Genomic DNA, 19120 nt, shown 5'->3' with positions numbered 1-19120 from the left:
ATGAAATGCGCCATCTTGGTGAACAAGTCCACCACCACTAACACCGCCGTCTTACCTCTGGAGCTGGGCAGGTCCGTAACAAAGTCCAACGCTACCCTCTCCCACGGTTGCTGCGGTGTCTCCAGCGGTTCTAGCAATCCCGCCTGCTTCTGGTGCACTGGTTTGGACCTCTGGCAGATATCACACCTGGCGACGTAGTCCGCCACCTCTCCTCTCATCTGGGGCCACCAAAAGTCTCTAGCCACCAACTCCATCGTCTTCTCTTTGCCGAAATGGCCTGCACTAGGGGCGTCATGCAATTGTTGCAGAACCTTGGCTCGAAGATCGTCGGTGGGCACGTAAAGGGCACCCTTACGAGTCAAAAGTCCATCTTGCAATTGGAACTCATCGTTGTCTCGCGACCCTCCGCGTAGCTCCTCCATCTTGGACTGTGCAAACTGATCCCTTTGCAACGCGCGTCGCACCGCGTCCAGGTCGACTGCGATGGTAGCGCACGTCCACGCCTGCGGTGCGAAAATGTGCTTTGCTGCGATTGGAGCTGCTTCCTCCAAGTATTGCGGCTTTCGGGACAGCGCGTCTGCAATAACATTGGAGTCTCCTGGGATGTATTCTATTTTGAAGTCGAAATCCGCAAAGAACTCCGCCCAGCGCATGTGTCGCTGGGTCTGTAACTTAGCCGTCCGCCAATACTCTAAGTTCTTGTGATCCGTGCGGACCTGCACCGTGTGCTTGGCTCCTATTAAGAAGTGTCGCCACGCTTTGAAAGCTGCATGAATGGCCAACAACTCCCTGTCCCATATGGTATAATTGCGCTCCGTCTTGCTGAGCTTCCGGGAGTAGAACGCACCCGGTCTCCAGTTGCCTTGTGAATCCTCTTGCAAAAGAACGGCCCCAACCGCTCTGTCTGACGCATCGGTCTCTACCCGCATGGGTCTGCCGGGATTCACGTGGAGCAGCTGCTCTTCGGAGGCGAAAAGACCTTTAAGCGTCCGGAAGGACCGCTCCGCTTGTTCGGTCCAGACGAACTTCTTCTTCTTGGAACTGAGGGTGTCAGTGATAGCCGCCGTCGCGTTCGCAAAACCTTTAATAAACTTGCGGTAAAAATTGGCAAAGCCGATGAACCTCTGGACCTCTTTCCGATTTCGAGGGCTTTTCCAGTCCAACAGCGCTTGAACCTTAGCCCTGTCCATGGCCAGTCCCTCGTCGGACAACTTGTAGCCAAGGAAATCAACCTCTCTGACATCAAACTGGCATTTTTCCAACTTGGCGTACAACCTGTGGTCCTTCAGCCTCTGCAGGACCTCCCTCACGTCCTTATCGTGATCCTCCGGCGATTCCGAGAAAATCAGGATATCGTCGAGAAAGCAGACACACTTCTTGTAGAGGAGACCTGCTAGCACGTGGTGCATAAATGCTTGAAAAACGTGGCTGCCATTTTGGAGACCGAAAGGCATGACTCTGTATTCGTATGTGCCCAGAGGGGTGAACATGGCGGTCTTCCACTCATCTCCTTTCCGGATGCGGATGAGATTGTAAGCTCCACGTAGGTCCAGCTTGGTGAAAATCTTGCCCCTCCTGACGGTCGCTAAAAGGTCGTCAATCTTGGGCATGGGGAAAGCTTTGGGCTTAGTCAAGCTGTTCATGAACCTGTAATCCACTATAAGCCTTTTTTGGGGCGTGTTTTTCTTCTTCACAAAGAACACAGGGCTGCCACCCGCTGCTTTAGATTCCTGGATGAAACCTCGCTTGAGGTTATGGTCTATGAACTCCCGAAGCTCTTGCATCTCGTCTTCCGACATGGAGTACAGCTTGGCAGCAGGCAGTTGCGCCCCTGGCACTAAATCAATCGCGCAGTCGTAAGGTCTGTGAGGCGGCAACTTGTCGGCTTCCTTCTCACAGAAAACCTCCAAGAAGTCCTGGTACTTGTGAGGCACTGTTTGCACCATACCCAGATGCAACTGCTGCTCGGCTTCTCCTCCCTGATCGGTCTGAAAGCAATGCTGAGCACAATACGATGAACAAAAGGTGATCTGCCGCTGGTACCACGCAACCGCGGGACTGTGCCTCTCCAGCCAACTCATGCCTAACACGATGGGCGTGTCCGATAAGTGGGTGACATTGAAACTAATAAGTTCTCGATGGTTGCCAATCTGCATCATCATGGGAGGGGTTTGCTGCACCACTTGCCCCCCCAGCAACTTCCTGCCGTCTACCGTGACCACGTTTAGCGGCGTCGTTGCAGGCAGGAGCGCCATGTTGTGCTGCTTAACGAACTGCAGTCCCACGAAGTCGGCGTTGCTTCCCGAATCGATCGTTATTGGAACCTCGAGGAGTCTCCCATCAGGCAACTGGAGTGTTGCTGTGAGCAGAACTGCCGGTCTGGGAGGCAAAGGGTCCACGCTCTGCAGTGATGCTGGGGGCTTGTCTACAGATCCGCCTGGCTGAGCCCCAGTAGCTCTGCTTCCAGCCAGGCATTGTCGTTTCCCTGAAGCTGCTCCCCTGGTTGCACCTCTGCTGTTACAGTTGCCAGTGCTGCAGTGTGCTTCTGGAGCCTCTGGGGGCACTCTTTCGCCATATGGTGCGCACTGTCACAGATGTAACACTTCCTGGTTCCTCTAGGAGGCTTCGCTTTGGCTGCACCAGGGACAGGGCTCTGGGATGGCTTCTGAGCCCTAGCACCACCAATCTCCATTGGCTCCTCGCTGTCCTTCCCCATTGGCGAGGGGTGCGCACGGCTGAAATCCCTGTGCACAAAAGGGAGAGTCCTCGCTTGCGCACGCGCTTGGGGCCCGTCCTCCTCGTGCCACGGACGTCCCTCATGTCGAATTCCAATAGCTAAAGCCCGTTGCACCACGTCTTCTAGGGTCTGGGGTCTGTCCCCCCTAGCGATCTCATCCTTGATGGGGGGGCTCAATCCCTCCCAAAAAAGATCTCTGACCGGCTTACTGTCCTTTGGCCAATCTAAGGCGGTGAGCAATGCAAAAAATTTAGAGTGGTATTGGCGCACAGTCGCTTTCCCCTGCCTCAGCCCGTGCATTTGACGGCGCGCAATGTCCACATCCACAGAGGATTGAAAACAAGAATCCATCGCTTTGATGAACGCAGTTGAATTGCGACGGGCCGGTCCATCTTCGCGCCACAGATTGCGTAGCCAAGCCCTGGCCTCCCCATGCAGGTGCGAAACAATGAACCCCACTATCTCCTCCTCATCTTTAAAATCGTGACGGAGTAAATGCAGTGCATATACGACGTCCGCTCTGAAATTGGGATAGTCTTGCAAGTTGCCATTAAAATGCGGAACCAGGGCACCCCCCCTCCGTCCAAGCGCAATGCCCTCCGCTCTGGAACCTGGGGCCCCCGCCCTGTCCGCGTGTTCCCACCTTGCCTGCAAATCCTGGCACGTCTTCTCCAAGTCGTCATTCTTCTTCTGCGAAGCAATGACTGCCGATGTGAGAGCGGTAACCTGATCCCGCAGTGCAACCAGCTGCTCCTCAGCGCTCATGGCTGCTCCCGTTCGTGAGCTTCGCAAAAAAAATTTTTTGCTTTCTGAGAGGGGACTTACTGTCACGGCCACCCAGGACGGGTCCCAGCTCACAAGAGACCTCACTCCGTTGCAGTTTATTTACAGGAAAAGTTTATTGAAGATTTCTGCTTCTCGTACAGTTCAGCATCGTGGCCGTACGTCTGTCACGTTAGACCGCTGAAGTCCCCTCTGACTCCTCCCCTCTTCCACACCAACTTAATAGCCTGGCTCTAGACCACCTCTTCCTCTCCTTTCTTTTCCGCAGGGTCTTCCTGCCCCCCTGGGTTCCCTCTCTCCGTGACTCGCCTGAGGCTGAATCCTCTGCCGCCTCTTCCCCCCTCCTTCTGGCTTTAGGGCCGGGCTCCTCCCCTGAGCTCTCTCCACTTCCGCGCGCCTCTACGTTTGAACTTGGCGCGCGTACGTTGCTGCTGACCTTTCTTTCGACCGCTACACCACCCCTTGTTCTGCTCTCCACCCTTTCCGGCTGAACACCTTGCTCCAACCCCCTTTCTCTGTTCTCTCCTAATCCTGCTCCCTCCGAGAGGCTGACGACTCCACCCCCTTTACTCCGTTCCGGCTGAGACGCCTCTTGCTGCGTCTGTCTTCCACTGGGCTCCTCTCCGCTTCTCCCTTCTCCTCCCTTTTGCTTGATTAAGGTAACCCCCTTTTGAGAATCCTCTGACTCGCTGCTCAGACTCGTGGATTCCCTCAGAATTCCGTCATCTTCTTCCTCATCCTTCTGCCCCTCCTCCCACTCGCTCTCCGTCTCCTCTGTCATCTCCTCCTCTCTCCCAGAAACCCTGACACATATGTACATTGTACTTTATATATTGATAAGTTATGAAAATCTGGAGGTGTAAGGTACTCTAATGGCATACCTGAAGGTGATCCTCTAGCTATGAAGAAAAATTTAGAATCCTGGAAGTTAAAAAAATGGCATAGATGTGCATATAAATTGGTTCTGAGTCAGTGATGAGAGAAGATGGTTTGCAGAGATGCCACCAAACTGCAGGGATTGAGAAATCATTATGCATAACATAGTTTCCAACCAAACTTAAAGCCATCCTAATATTTATTTCTTGCTAACACTGAAGAATCTGTGTATAGTTGACACTGCTGACCGTTAGCAGTTGAGTGTGGCATTATGGGAAATGGTGCCTAGCAGAGGAAAGCTGATAAAAGAATTACGGGTTCCAGAGAAAGGCAAAAAATTTTGCCTTCAACTCGTCTACAGGCGTGGACTTTGGATGATACGATTATCTCTATGAATTTCTAACAATTAATATTCCACATCCCATAGCATGTTTCTTTCTGAGAAATATTATGGTCCTGAATGCCCAAAGCTTCTCACATATCAAAATGCTTTAAGTATTTTGTCAGTTGCCAAGCAGTCAGGAATTACTCCCTCTAGCTCTGCTGACACCTGTCTGTTATAATATATATCTTGCTGCACCATTGCCTGTTTTTTTATTACTATTATTTTACATCTCAAAATTCTCTATACCATTCTTAAGGCCTCTCCTAGACTATAAGATCTGGACTAGATGTGATGTCAGTTGCATGAATGCAATCAAGCAACATGTTTGTGATGTGAATAGCAGGCCTACAAAAACCTGAGCAGCCTCGGGCCTATGTGGAATGGGAAAAGATAAGTTTAAGTCTCTCTTTCTGCTACAAAAATGTCTTCTTAGCCACTGCTACTTATGTTTTGAAAGATGCCTCTATGAGCTGCTGTTGCCTTTATACTTTATAATATGTTCACATCCACACCATTCATTTAAAGGACATGGCTGCCCACGGCCCACAAGAATCCTGAGAACTGCAGTTTACCTTCACAAAGTTAAGATTCCCAGCACAACAAACAACAGTGCTCAGGCAGTGGCAGAACTTCATGCTCCGACACCAGGGGGCAGAGAGGAGGTGGGGGCGGGGCTGGCGCATGTCCTGGGGGCATGGCGTGGTGCCCGCAGGGGCATGGCGCCCAGGGTGGGCGGGGGGACAGCCGTGATGGCACCCTACTGGGATCGCGCTCCCAGGGCCAGTGCGCTCCCCCCGCACTCCTTTTCCTCCTCCAGTGTGCCCAGGATGCTTTGGGTAAAACAATGTGCTTTAAATGTATGGGGTAGATATGACCTACCCTGGGCAAGGCAAAGCGGGAAAATGCCTAGTCTGAATAGGTAAGGTAGAACCCTCTGCTATCCAGGGAACACCCCAGTTGTAGCACACCTTCCAAGTGTCCCTATTTTCCAGGGACAGTCCAAGAATTACAAAGGCCATCCTTGCTTCTGAATTGATTCTGGAATGTCCCTATTTCCATTCCCATCACCACTGCCACCAAGCTTGGGGAGGAGTATGAGCCGGTGCTTGTCCTGAGTGCCAACAATGGTAGCTGCTGTGGCTGCAAGGAAGCATTCTGTTGCCTCTCCATGGCCGCCGCTGCCTGCCTCCTCCCTTGGCAACTTGTAGTGGCTGCTGGAAGGCAGGCAAGGAGGAGGAGAGGCTGCCACCCAGCCTCACATGATGTGCTGGCTGGGGGGGGGGGAGAGGCAGAGGGCACGGCAGCCCTGGGCAGCAAAAAAGGGGGAGTGGAGCAGAGGGCAAGGAGTTTTTTAGAAAATGCTTTGTGCATCTATGTCTAATCTTGCCTCTTTCTAAATTTTATTTATTGGTGCATGCTTTTCTTTTTGCAAATCTAACTAAGAATAAACTAAAACAAAATTCAGATTAAGGCATTTTTCTCAGGACAGTAGAGGGTGTGTGTGCTGTGTCCTATTGGTGTAAGTGGTGGTGGCACTCACCCTTCTTCTAATAGAAAATGCTCTACAGATGGGGGGGGGAGAGACACAAAAAATGGGGTGTGAAGGAAGGTCTGGGAGTGTGAGAAATGTCCCTATTTTCATCTGAGTATTGTTGGAGTGTATGTCTGTAGCCCTGGTTGTTCACCATACGTGGCAGAAGTACAAAGATCTATTGGTTCCTGAAGAGAATGGCAAATAGAGAACGTTTCTGTAGTTGCGAAGGTTCCGATTTTCTTTAAAATGAACCCTGCCCATTTGCTTTATGTTTGAGCCTAGGATTACAATGACACATCTTTCTGCCAATTATCCATGACCCATGGAATATTCCTCCTTTATCCATTGATCTTTCAAGATTGCTTTCCATGTAGATAGACATTAGAGGACTTTTTAAACTTCAGCAATAACGTGCCATAACATTTCCTAGCAGTTCTGTCCTATTAATTCTCTGAAAATCTAAGGACAATGTATGTTAATTGAACTGTAATGCTACGATCGAGTGATGTACTGCTAATGGTATGTGTACCTGTAAGTTAGATATAATTGCTTTAATTGTTCCTTTTATTGAATGTACAAACACCTCTAATGCAATTCTACCTTCAGAGCCAATAGAGTGAATAGTTAAGCGATTTAATATATGTTGTCCCCCTACAGTTCAATGCTGGGGAAATTAATTTAATTTTGTGCAGTCTTCAAGCAAGTGTTGGACTAAATGCAATTAGTTTACTGAGACATGAACAAACCAAGGACAGGATTTAATTATATTTGTAGAAACATAATCTAAAGCATTAGGCTGTGTTTCTTTTACTATCTAATGGTCCTTGATTTAATCTTTACAGGTAAATAACCCAGATTTTTTTTTAGTAATTACAAGACAATGGACAGACTAATCCAAGACACAGGCAGTTGGTGCTGACAAGGATCAATACACAGCACTTTTAAACAGGCATCAACATACACAAGAAAATGAAACAGAAACGTAAAAGAGTTGGTTCCATGGGATGCAGGGACTTGATGAATAGACTTTCTTATTTCAGTTATATGTACACTTCCCTAAGAGTAAGACACATTCAACACAGTGGAACTTACTACTCTATACCACTGAGCCTCTTGGGCTTTTCGATCAGAAGATTGGCGGTTTGAATCCTCACAATGGGGTGAGCTCCCGTTGCTCTGTCCCAGCTCCTGCAACCTAGCAGTTCGAAAGCACGCCAGTGCAAGTAGATAAATAGGTACTGCTGCGGCAGGAAGGTAAACGGTGTTTCTGTGTGCTCTGATTTCCGTCACGGTGTTCTGTTGCGCCAGAAGCAGTTTAGTCATGCTGGCCACATGACCTGGAAAGCTGTCTGTGGACAAACAGCGGCTCCCTTGGCCTGAAAGCAAGATGAGAGTCGCAACCCCATGGTCGGCTTTGACTGGACTTAACCATCCAGGGATCCTTTACCTACTACTGAGTAAACATGCAGATTGTGCAGTTATGAAGTGCAAAATTACTCAAGGCTCCTAATACTCCAGGGTATATTCTTGCTTGCCCCACCACAAATCACGATAATTGCATACTATTGTTTATTTTATTTTATTTTATTTTACTGTCCTGTATTACCTCCATTATGGAACTCAAAGTGGCATATATGTGATTCCCAGGTTGCCTCTTATTCAGAAAATAACCAGATCTAGACCTAGGATAGGAAGGTTGCTGTATCCTGTGGCTTCAGATCATGTTCTTTTTAGACCTAGGCTGGCAAGCTGCTTCTTTCCCTGTGTTGTGAGATGATATGGATGTTTCATATTCTGTTCTCTGAAATCTCTTTGAACCCGCTTGGTTATTAACTGTGAAAAATCACATAAAGTATTTATTCAAGGCATGTTTCCATATCATCATGAGAACACACTCATGAGCCTGACACTGCTAGTTAAATTAAATAGGTGTTAAAGCTTTTTTAAAACGATAGATGGAAAGCAGAAACTATAAAATGCAAACATTCACTTGTAAGATCTTCTAACAACATTGAAAGTGTGGTGTTTTGCTTCAGTTTAAGATTAATTGATATGCCACCAGTTATGTGGCTACCAATTTCTACAGTTTTTTCCCTTCTATTAATCACACCAGCTCTTATTTTTAAGTTCACAGGACTAAACCGGGAATAACGCCCTTCAAGGCAACTTAGTGCAAATGCAATCTGAACCAGTCATATATCCTCCTTTTCCCACAGAGAAATAAAACTCTTAAATTAACTTCATATTGAAGTTCAAGTTAATTGGTATTTGGAAAAGGTTATATCCCCAAGGAACTGACTTCATATTTTATTCCAACTGCCACTCTTCCTACTTTTGCCTCGTCTTTTCTCTAGAATATCCCAGAAAGCAATGGAAATTCAAGCGGGAACTCTTGCAGTGTTACAATAGCATTGATGTTTGTTCCAGCCAAAGAACCATGGGTCTGGATCAGACAATATTTACCCTGGGTCAATCTCAGGCATATATGATGGAGAGTGGCAGCATGTCTTGCCTTCCTTTATCCCACCCAGCACACTTTTCCTTCCTTTGGCATCACAGTTGGAGGGATGATAGGCTTTGAATACCATTTGAATAGGGATTTCAAATAGGAAAAGTTTCATAGGTTTGTTTTGCATAGGTAATATCAGAGGAAAAATACAGGAATCAAGTAGTGATTGGGCCCGATGTGCTGATGCCCACAGAAGACAAGTTGAAAGTGACAATGTGCAATGTTCTGATGGAGCCTATCGGTGTTAAATCTAGTGAGCGTAGGTGCTATTTGAACGTTGCACCTTGTCAAATTCAGCTTGTCTTCCCGTATGGGACATTCCCAGGCCTACCTGATGTTCTACCACTGAGCTGTAAACCTTCCTCAAGTGGATATCCATACAATACACAACATTTGAAAGGTTTGTTGCCATACACATAGGAAATGATGCCAATTATTCATACGTGAGGAAAAACTCTGCCAGAGAATCCATGCAGTCCTGCCTTGACCAATGCCTTTCCCCACCCCTGCACTATCCTGTTAAGTGACAATGACACTAGTATTGGGAGAGAAGCCCCATGACATCACCCTACACACTAGACACTCCTATCTCCATCACTGTCCTAAAACCTTCCAATCTCAAACAAGAAGTGTCTACACACACACACACACACACCACTAAGCATTTTGTGTACGTTTGCAACCTCAAAACATTTTAGAAGCTGTTTCATCCTAACTTTTCATGTGTTGATCATTCGCTGGTTAGAATGAATTTCTTTTTTCTACTCGAGTTATGCTTTGCTAATTGCATTATATGGTTAGCTTTAATTTGTTACAATCATTAGCTTTCCTCATGTAAATTCTAATTAACATTATTTCTACATCACTACAATAAATTATTAAGGGAGATGGCTGTCCTGAAGGACACCACTTAGGCACTCCCTCACTCCCAGCTCAGTGACCTGAATGGTGATGTGGACAGCTTAGCCCCTGCATAGAGGGAATGAGATGAAACTATAATGTGTTTGCCAGAGAACACAATATGCTTTCCTACTAGAGCATTTTATTTAGGAGAAAATGAGGCATGTATTTCCGACACAAATGATTAAGAAAATGGAAGGGGAGGTCCTGAGATGCCACGTAATAGTCACCTCTTTATTAAAAACTTGGTGCTTCTATTGGCTGTGGAAGTTCATAAGTGACAATGACAGTACCAGTCTAGGACATTTTGCTATCTAAAGTGTATCCCAAGTGTATGTACCTCCACCTGGTAGCGCCAATGCTTGAAAAAGTCTGATGGCCCCTGCACACCGGTATTCTGTTGTGAGTGTCTTCTGCAACATGTTCTTGATACCATAATGACCCATTAGTGGTGGATTTATTCTGCTTTTGTTTGTTCTGTGATGTTGCCCCAATGTTATCACATTCCTGCTGTGTGGAGGGGCCATAGCACAACAGAAGAAGGAGAAAAACAAACTAGAACATTTGTGGTAGGAACAGTTAGGGATTCAAGAAGGAAGTTATGGTAGAAGAACTGGTTTCAAATGCAGTGTGACCATCCTCAAACATTTGCAGGCACAAACAATATCAAAAGCGGGATTGTGTGTAACCACCCTGATAATATTATGCGCATATATAATTATGACTTTACAATAGAAATGATATCTGGAGGGATCCTTACTGCACTATTCAGACACTAATTCCTACCTTCATCAATTCTCCTCCACTGATGGTGCCACTTGAAGGAGGCTCCTTCAACCGGCTGCAAGGACAGATTCAAGGACAGACCATAGGCTAGGAACAGGTGGACAATTTTGTATGGAAGTGAAAATACATGATACCTATTGTACTTACACTTCACATTTTTCAGCAATCGTTTGCTTTTTTGCCATTTTCTCTGCATTTTTTCTCCTTGTTGTTCTCCCCCTTTCTTTTCCTTCATGCATAATTAACAGTTCCTCTTCATCTTCCAGTCTTTCTCTTTTTCTTTTCTTTTTTTACAAAATGTTATAAGAATGAGTAGTTAGTCATCACTTGTAATTAGAAACAGCAACAGACAGCAAAACTCAGTCATGTTTAATAAGGCTACAGTACTCTTCCAGTGTAGGGGGAAAGTGGTGTAGAAACATGACCTACTTTCTCTTTCACCATTTTTCAGGTGCACTTCTATTTACCAGCTACACAGATTAGTCCTGGCTAAATAATCACTCCCTATCTTCAGTTCCTGAAGATGATATTTTAAACAATCTTATCATGAAAGAACATTTTTATGCCCATAAATCACCAGGCAAACTAACTTAGCCTTTTTTTAAAAAAAAATGTATTTTAGTTTTTTGAAGAGCTTTTCTGGTGAAATAGATAAAGTCCTTCCACTGAACTTAAAACAGAGCAAATAGTTTCAAACTCAGTCCATGCATTACTCACACATATAGTACAGATCTGTGTTTAGCCCCACTTCCAAAATTATGCTCCTTCTCCTGCCCCAAAAGTTGAGACAATCATTTACACTATAATATCTGCAGTGGGACATCTTCCCTATGCATGGAAGCTCCCTGTGCAATTTAGAACTTTGATCACCCAAGTTTGTTCCATGGATTCCATGGATTCTTTTCGACTTCCGAGGTATATCTGTACTTTATTCCCAACTTAAGAATGGAAAGCATAATGCTGGTGGACAACAAAAGAGGTTTAAAGACGCTCTCTAGGCAAATCTAAAAAACATGTAGTATAAACACTGACAACTGGGAAACACTGGCTTGCAAGTGCTCCAATTGGAGAATAGCCTCTACCAAAGACATCATGGACTTGGAAGAAGCATGAACTCAGGGGCTGAAAAGGAGAAGTGAACTAAGAGGAAGGCACATTTGGCAAATCCTCACCATCATCAATTCCTGCCTGGAAACCTATATCCCCACTGGAAGGATGTAGAATTGGCCTCCACAGTCACTTACAGACACACACACATTCTTAAGACCATATTCATGGAAGACAATCTTACTCAGCCACAAGAGATTGCCAAAGAAAAAGATACTAAAGGAAAGTGTACATAAAAGTGCATACTAGTAAGAAAGAATTAAAGATAAAAGAATAGCATACCCAAACACACTGTGATGGAAAATTGCTTTGCAAGAATGTGTGTATTAGGGAAAGTTGCATACAAGCATGTGTATGCTAAGAAAATGTTCATGAGGACTTAAAAAAATATCACAAACTGATGTGAACATGTGGAAAACTGAATTTAAGATTGGAAAAATTGGGGGAGGAAATTGACAGTCACCCATTCCAATACTCACTCCCTGCTAGGTCAGAATGTAAAAAGAAACCATAGAAAAGCAACTTTCAAGTGAGATGCAGAGGAAGCAAAAGAGAGAGGTGTGAGTTTTGGGACTCTGCAAGCTAAATTGTATCTTGGGGTGGTGGTTGCCTCTCTGGAAATATGATGAAAGCAGTGGCTCTGGCTGTCTGTTTAAACTGTGCTCCACCTATGCTCAGCGAATGCGTGAAAAATAAACTCAAATATTATAAAATGCCACAAACTTCCTTCCACAAGCTTCCTTCCACATGGTAATGTCTCATAGCTCAAAAGAAGTGGGGTGGGTCCATTCAAAGCAGTTAGCTTTCAGCTCTATGTTTTCGAATAAAGGCATCTGAAGGAACTGTCTGACCCTCAGCTGCAACAAAACACACTAATGAACAAGTGCCGGCCTTTCTATCGAACAGGGCAAAGCAGTCTGCCTCAGGCAACAGATTTTGCCTCAGGTGTCAAAATACTTTGGGCTCCCTGCAGCAAACAACCCATTAGTGGTTCACTGGACCTGCTGTGAACGCTGCAGTGGAGTCAATTCACTGGTCAAACAGGAGTCATTCGTCGCTTCCTTGCAATAAATAACTCTGCTGCAAAGCCATTTACATGAAGCAGAGATCAGTCAGTAGCGATTTAGCTGTGTGTGACATTAAGCAAGGCATTATCCAGCCTGTAAGCATGAGCCCTCAACCATAGAAGGAAAGGACAATAAGGACAATTTCCAGGTTCACTTCCAAAAGCAACAGGTATGACATCCTATTCACCCAGGGATGACAGAAGATGACTTGGCTGCACCTGTGGCAGGCAGCAAAGATTCCAGCTGGGGATTAAATATGAAAATATGTATTCTTAAAAAATGGGTTGAAATTGTCGCCTCATTTATTTCCCATGCTGCCCCAGATAATAGTAAGTCTTTTTAATTTAAAAGTGGCATGTTCACTGGGTAGGTGAAGTTACAGGCTTGCTTTCAACATTAGTCATACTAAGAAAAGACCCATTTAAATTAATGCCCATGAATATCTCAGGTCAATTCATTGTAGCAGGTCTACTCTGAGAACTTGGTTGGGTACAATCAACAGTTTACATATCTCTGGCCCCTACTTACTTGTTCCATTTCAATTAGTGTCATAATCTCCTGTGAATACAGGTTAAAGAAGATTGCTTTTCACTGCAGTCGTGTCCTCCCAACACTGATTTTGCAGTATTACTAATCTTCTAAGTTAATAAAGTAATGTACTCAGAGGAAATGAATGTAGATTTCCCCCCTTACCTAAAAAGGAAAGTGATATTTAATCATCTTATATATTCTGTCCAAAACCTTCTGAGATAAGTCACTAAGGCTGCATACACACCATACATTTAAAGCTCATCTAAAAGCATGTGACTTCCCCCAAGAATCCTGGGAACTGAGATTTGTTCAGGGTTCTGGAAGCTGCAGCACTGTGAGGGGTAAACTTGAGTTTTCGGGAATCTTTGGGGAAGCAATGTGCTTTAAAAGTGCTTTAAATGTATGGTGTATACACAGCTCTTCATTCCCATTTTCTAAGGAAGTAATGCAAACAGGATTGAAGATCAGGGCTTTTGATAAGGAAAATGGTTCGTGTGGGTAACCCTGGGAGAGCAATTAATAATCCTGGCTCTGGGACAAAAGGACATTTATTAAGCATTTCAGTGCAGCCCATGATGCTTGTCAGTGAGGGGATGAGGAGATTTCACCCCTCCCATATCCAAGAATCTGCTGATGTGCTCTGCTGATTCTCCAGAGAGGAGGGGGTGGTTTCTGCTCTCTACTTATTTCACTCCAGCCTCTCATCAAAGACAGAGAGAGAGAGACTGAGTGTTAGAGAGAGATTGTGTGTATAGATAAGGTTGCTGCTAAGAGCAGCTGCAGACACTCAGTGCAGTTCAGCATTTTTCGTTTAGACCTCATTTAGCTCTGTATATAGTTGTGTATTATAGTTGTAGATAGAATAAAAGAAGATATTCTACAGAGCTGCTCTCCGAGTCATTTATGCTCTGCTATACTCTGCTGTACTCTGCTGTGCGACGACTGTCTTCTTGTTGGAATGAATCACAACTCTAAGCTGTGAGTCCACAGCACTTTGACCTGTTCCTGTGCAGAAGGTGGTCTCTGGAAGTGCTACCCAGCTCGCCTAGCCCAGTTGGGGCTGAAGTGTGTGAGTCCAGTTGGTGGCATTGGCTCAAGGGCGATGCTGACAGGGGAATGGCACATGGAACAGTGGAATACAGTAACTTTTATACAGTCTGCATGTGTATTTGAATTGGTTTTCAATGTTTTGTTTTGTCACTTGTGTGTTTGCCACATTGGGCTCCTCTGGGAGAAAGAGCAGGATATACATTTTAAAACTCTTACTACTTCTGCTTCTACTACCGAATACACCACTTACACAGAAAGGAGATGTACAACACCATGTCCTCTAGCTCCACCCCCCACTGGCCCCACCTCCTGAAATTTATACATTCAGCGCAAAGTTTGAAATTGAGAATGTAGGCTCCTCTTTCACATGCTATGATGAATACATGCACATCAGAAGATAGTACAGGATATGACCATAGCTGTCAATGTTTCCCTTTTTTAAAGGAAAATTCCCTTATTCCAAATAGGATTCCTCGCAAGAAAAGGGGAAAGTTCACAGCTATGCATATGACAGTGGGGGCAGGGCCAACAGGCACAGTCCCTTCCCCTGCCTCCATGAATTGAATGTATATTTAAAGGTGGCCATTTCAACTCTCCTAGTATCTCTCTGAAACATCAACAAAGATGCCTTTCATGCTAATTTCTTCTTTATCAATATGTGGCCTGATTCACACATGTGCACTTCCACATACACACACTTGCCTCTAGGTACCCAAATTGCTTCTGGTTTCCAGAGCTAAAAGGCAGGTGCAGGTGCACCCTTGCATGGAAGCCTCATTGCATAGGAAACCACCTTTACAAGGTCGGGCCCAACAATGCTTTCTCTGATTGGCAGTGGTGTTTCAGGGAACAAAGTCATCCAGATGTTTTTTCTCATCCAGATGTTTTTTAACTAGATATGCCAGGGATTGAACCTGGGACCTTCAGCATACAAAGCATGCAAGTCTATTGCTGAGCAATAGCTCTTCAAAATGATGCCTTTGGCTAGAGGCATGAGGAGAAAAAAAAACCAACATCCTAGAAGTATATTGGATGCTTGCACCAATATTTGTTTCCATTTATTGTGTGGCTGCTTCCTAATATTTATGCACTCTCCCATTCTGTGTGCTGATAGAGGTTCTGAAATAACTCCTGTGGTAATATTGGCATAGGTGAAAGGTCTAAGAAAAAAAAATCCACGGCAAACCAAAACCCAAACAAATCCCAGGCACACTAGACCATGGAAACAGAGTGACAGCTTGTGCTTTGCATCCTTCAGTCACTGAGCAGTCTAATTTTTGAAGTGTCATGCATTTCCATGGCAGACTGAACATTTTACTTCACAAGCTGGCAAAGATCTGCTCAAAAAGGCAGAATGTGACCTAGATATTTTCAAACTGACCCTGAACTGACGAGGCCTTGAATGAAGGAGATATTTTTTCAGCAGCTGAATATGGAATGACTGATTGCAAGTGTGTGGAGTATTTATGATTAATCCTATTAAATGCTGGGCCACTGATGACAGTAGATTGCAAACATCTCCACTTTCCCAGGAATGAGCATATGGCAGCCTTTATATGCTTGTCATACTGGTAGATTGACTAACAGTTTCTGCAGTCCAACATACAGGTGATATTGCCATTCATACTGACATTAAAAGATTCTGTAGCATTTTTCTTGACGAAAAAATTGACCACATGTCATTGGGTTGTATCAAGGCCAGCCCAACACACACAAAATGGTGCCTCTCCACCAGCCATGGAAGAAGAGGTGAGTGATGATCTACATCAGGAACAAAGAGGTGGGTAGATTTAGCCTCCAAGGAGCACGCCACAGCTATTGCTGCCACGACAGCAGCAGCAGTGGGTAATACATTCCTTGAAGGCCAGATCTGCTGCCCCTGTGGATCCTGCCACCAAAGGCAGTCCCCTCACCTTACCTCATGGGTGGGCCAGCTCTGGGTTGTGTCCAGCATTACTCCTACTCCTACTCATGGTAGATCCACTAAAATGAATGAACATGACTAACTTAAAGGTAAAGGTAAAGGTACCCCTGCCCGTACGGGCCAGTCGTGTCTGACTATAGGGTTGTGCGCCCATCTCACTTAAGATGCCGGGGGCCAGCGCTGTCCGGAGACACTTCCGGGTCACGTGGCCAGCGTGACGAAGCTGCTCTGGCGAGCCAGCACCAGCACACGGAAATGCAGTTTACCTTCCTGTTATAAAGTGGTACCTATTTATCTACTTGCACTTAGGAGTGCTTTCGAACTGCTAGGTGGGCAGGAGCTGGGACCAAAAGATGGGAGCTCACCCCGCTGCGGGGATTCGAACCGCTGACCATACGATTGGCAAGTCCTAGGCACTGAGGTTTTACCCACAGCGCCACCTGCGTCCCTGGGATGACTAACTTAGGTTTACTCATTTCATGGATGTACTCTTGAGTAGAACTTCTGGCACCACCCACAACTGTTGAGTGAGCTACCCATCCCACTATAGTGTCTCCTTTTCCTCTCCTGTCTCTGGGGCAGCCTTTATTGAAAACCATTAAACTGCCATTTTGTTTACATTCTCAATAAAACTCAGTTTCTGATAAAAGCCCTGCTCTTGTGCCTGTTGCTCTCCCAAGCACAGAGCCCTGGTTATGGAGATCAATAACTTTTATGAAAGTTGATTTCTTTTTCAAATCTGCTGTTGCCAAAATTCATTTTGCTGGCTGCTTATTAGATATCTTGAGGAAAGAAAGTTAATTCTGTCATTGTGAATTACTTATAATGCACTTGAGAGATGCTTTAAATTTTATCTGCAGTTTTAACAGAAAATGTTATTTAACAGAATTCTTTAATATCTCCTTGAATGTATATTGAGGACCTAAAACTTTTAAAGATCAATAATACTGAGCAGTTTGAAAATAATCTTATATGTCAGTAGTTGAGAGGCTTAACATGCATGAGGAGATCTTTGAATGGATGATACAAAAGTTGGGGGAGGTCAATTTCTTGCTCGGTAATATTTTTTATGATCATAATCTGAACTACCTTCAGAAAGCTTTGCAATATCCATCAGATTTATACAGCAACACACTACTATGACATTTTATTGAGATTCAAGAGATAAGCATGGAATCATATTCATGACATTTGAAATATATAAAACTCAGCTTCCGGGTTGGCGCCATCGCCGAATGGCGGACTCCCTCCGAGCTCCGGAGGGAGCCTGCTCGGCAGGGGCTGGGTCCTACCGCGCCGGCGACGCGGGGACCCTCAAAAACCATGGGTGCTGAAACCCATGGACATGGTGACTCGGCTGGCACCTTTTAAGCCCCCCCTCGACCCGCGAAGGAGCCTTTTTAAAGGCTACGGAACGGGTGGCGGGGGGTGGTGCTTTGAGTACTCCGCTTCCCCTGCCGAGCGAAGCCGCATGCCATTCGACGGAGAGCACTGACTTCTTCTATTGGAAATTCGGACTTAAAGTATAACCCGTGAGTAATCGGAACTTGGACTAAAAAAGGCGATAAATTTATAAAAAAATTTGGAACGAGCGGGGGAGGCGTAAAAAGGAAGCCAGCCCCCCCCCCGTTGTAGAGGAGCTAAAGTAAATGACTTAACATCTAAGATCGAGCTCAACCCTATTTTGATAAAGTTACTAAATTTCGCGATGGAAAATCATAAGACTGAGCTGGAGGAGAATAGTGGAATTGAATCAAAAAGTAACCCCCCCCACGGAACCTGGGAGCGTTTTTGTTTAGAGCGCCCGGAGAAGACAAGGAGAGGTTTTGACAGCTGTCAAAGAGCTGTCAAAGCAGAAGAACAAAAGGAACTTTGTTGCGAGGACTTTGCTGGTTACATTTGTTATAATTTGGATTTAAAATGTTTAAAACAAGGAATAATAAGTTACTATGACTGGTGGTCGTGATCTGGAAGGGAACTGAGTTATTGCAATCCACCTAGAGGAGTTGAGGGACATTACAAGTTGTTGGCATTGAATCTGAAAAGAACTCTTTATCTCCTGGGAAACTGCAGAAATGGAACACTATTTTGGCTACAGAGGCTTATACACTCAAAGCAGACAATAGACTTATCTATTGAAGAATGGAAGGGACTTGGCATTATGCTTGGTTCCTGAATAACAGAGCCTTTGCAGAGGAACTTAGAAATTTTTGGAATTGGAACATTTGTGCAGGAAAACAGGAAAAGAAAAGGGGGGGGAGAGGAGAGAGATCAACAAGAACAACAAGAACAATCAACAACTGGACAAAGTTGGAAGCGGGAACATTTGGGACATCCAGATTTGAAAAAGTATAAAGAAGCAAAATTGGAGTTTTTACTCCCAAGTATATAAAAGTCTGGATGGAAAAAATGGGCCTTGAGATAGACTTCTTCCAAGATTGGATATATAAAATTAAAGATGACTGGTAAAGGACTATGGTTCAAATAAATGTGGGAGCTCCAGGAAGACATCAGATTTGAGAAATATTGGGGACGTAACCGGGAAATGGGGGAGGGAAATTTGGAATCCAAAGGGTGTAAAACTATATTTTATCCTACTATATTTTAATCTATTATGTATATCAAAGGGGAGAACGCGTGGAAGGGAATAAGTCGATTTTAGGAGGTGGGCAAATATTTTGAAATTGGGTTAATGACAATAAGTTTAAAATCTGGGATAAGGAATTGCTGAACTTATTTGTAAGAATTGGAATACAAGAGGGGGAGGGGAGGGGAAGTCTTGGAAAGATGTTATGGAAAATAAGATTCTAAATTGGGATGTTCTATTTTTTATATTGTTATAATTGGAAATGTCTAATAAATATTATTTAAAAAAAATGAAATATATAAAACTCACAGAAATGCATGCTAAGAGGGGTCACTTGCTATGTT

The 19120-nt window shown here is 44.8% G+C and overlaps 1 long non-coding RNA gene across 3 annotated transcripts in view; it reads right to left on the bottom strand.

Annotated features, from left to right (window-relative positions):
* The window catches only part of LOC309378246, a 221306-nt gene that overhangs the window by 90266 nt on the left and 111920 nt on the right, over positions 1-19120 (bottom strand). For all 3 annotated transcript variants that reach the window (XR_014171936.1, XR_014171937.1, XR_014171939.1), the window contains one exon: positions 10658-10789. This is a non-coding gene — a long non-coding RNA (uncharacterized lncRNA). The remainder of the gene's footprint in view (positions 1-10657; positions 10790-19120) is intronic.

The sequence above is a fragment of the Podarcis melisellensis genome (assembly GCF_964234715.1).
Source record: "Podarcis melisellensis genome assembly, chromosome: 9".
NCBI lineage: Eukaryota > Metazoa > Chordata > Lepidosauria > Squamata > Lacertidae > Podarcis > Podarcis melisellensis.
Note: the sequence above shows the minus strand (reverse complement) of the source record. Positions and strands in the feature narration are given on the sequence as shown.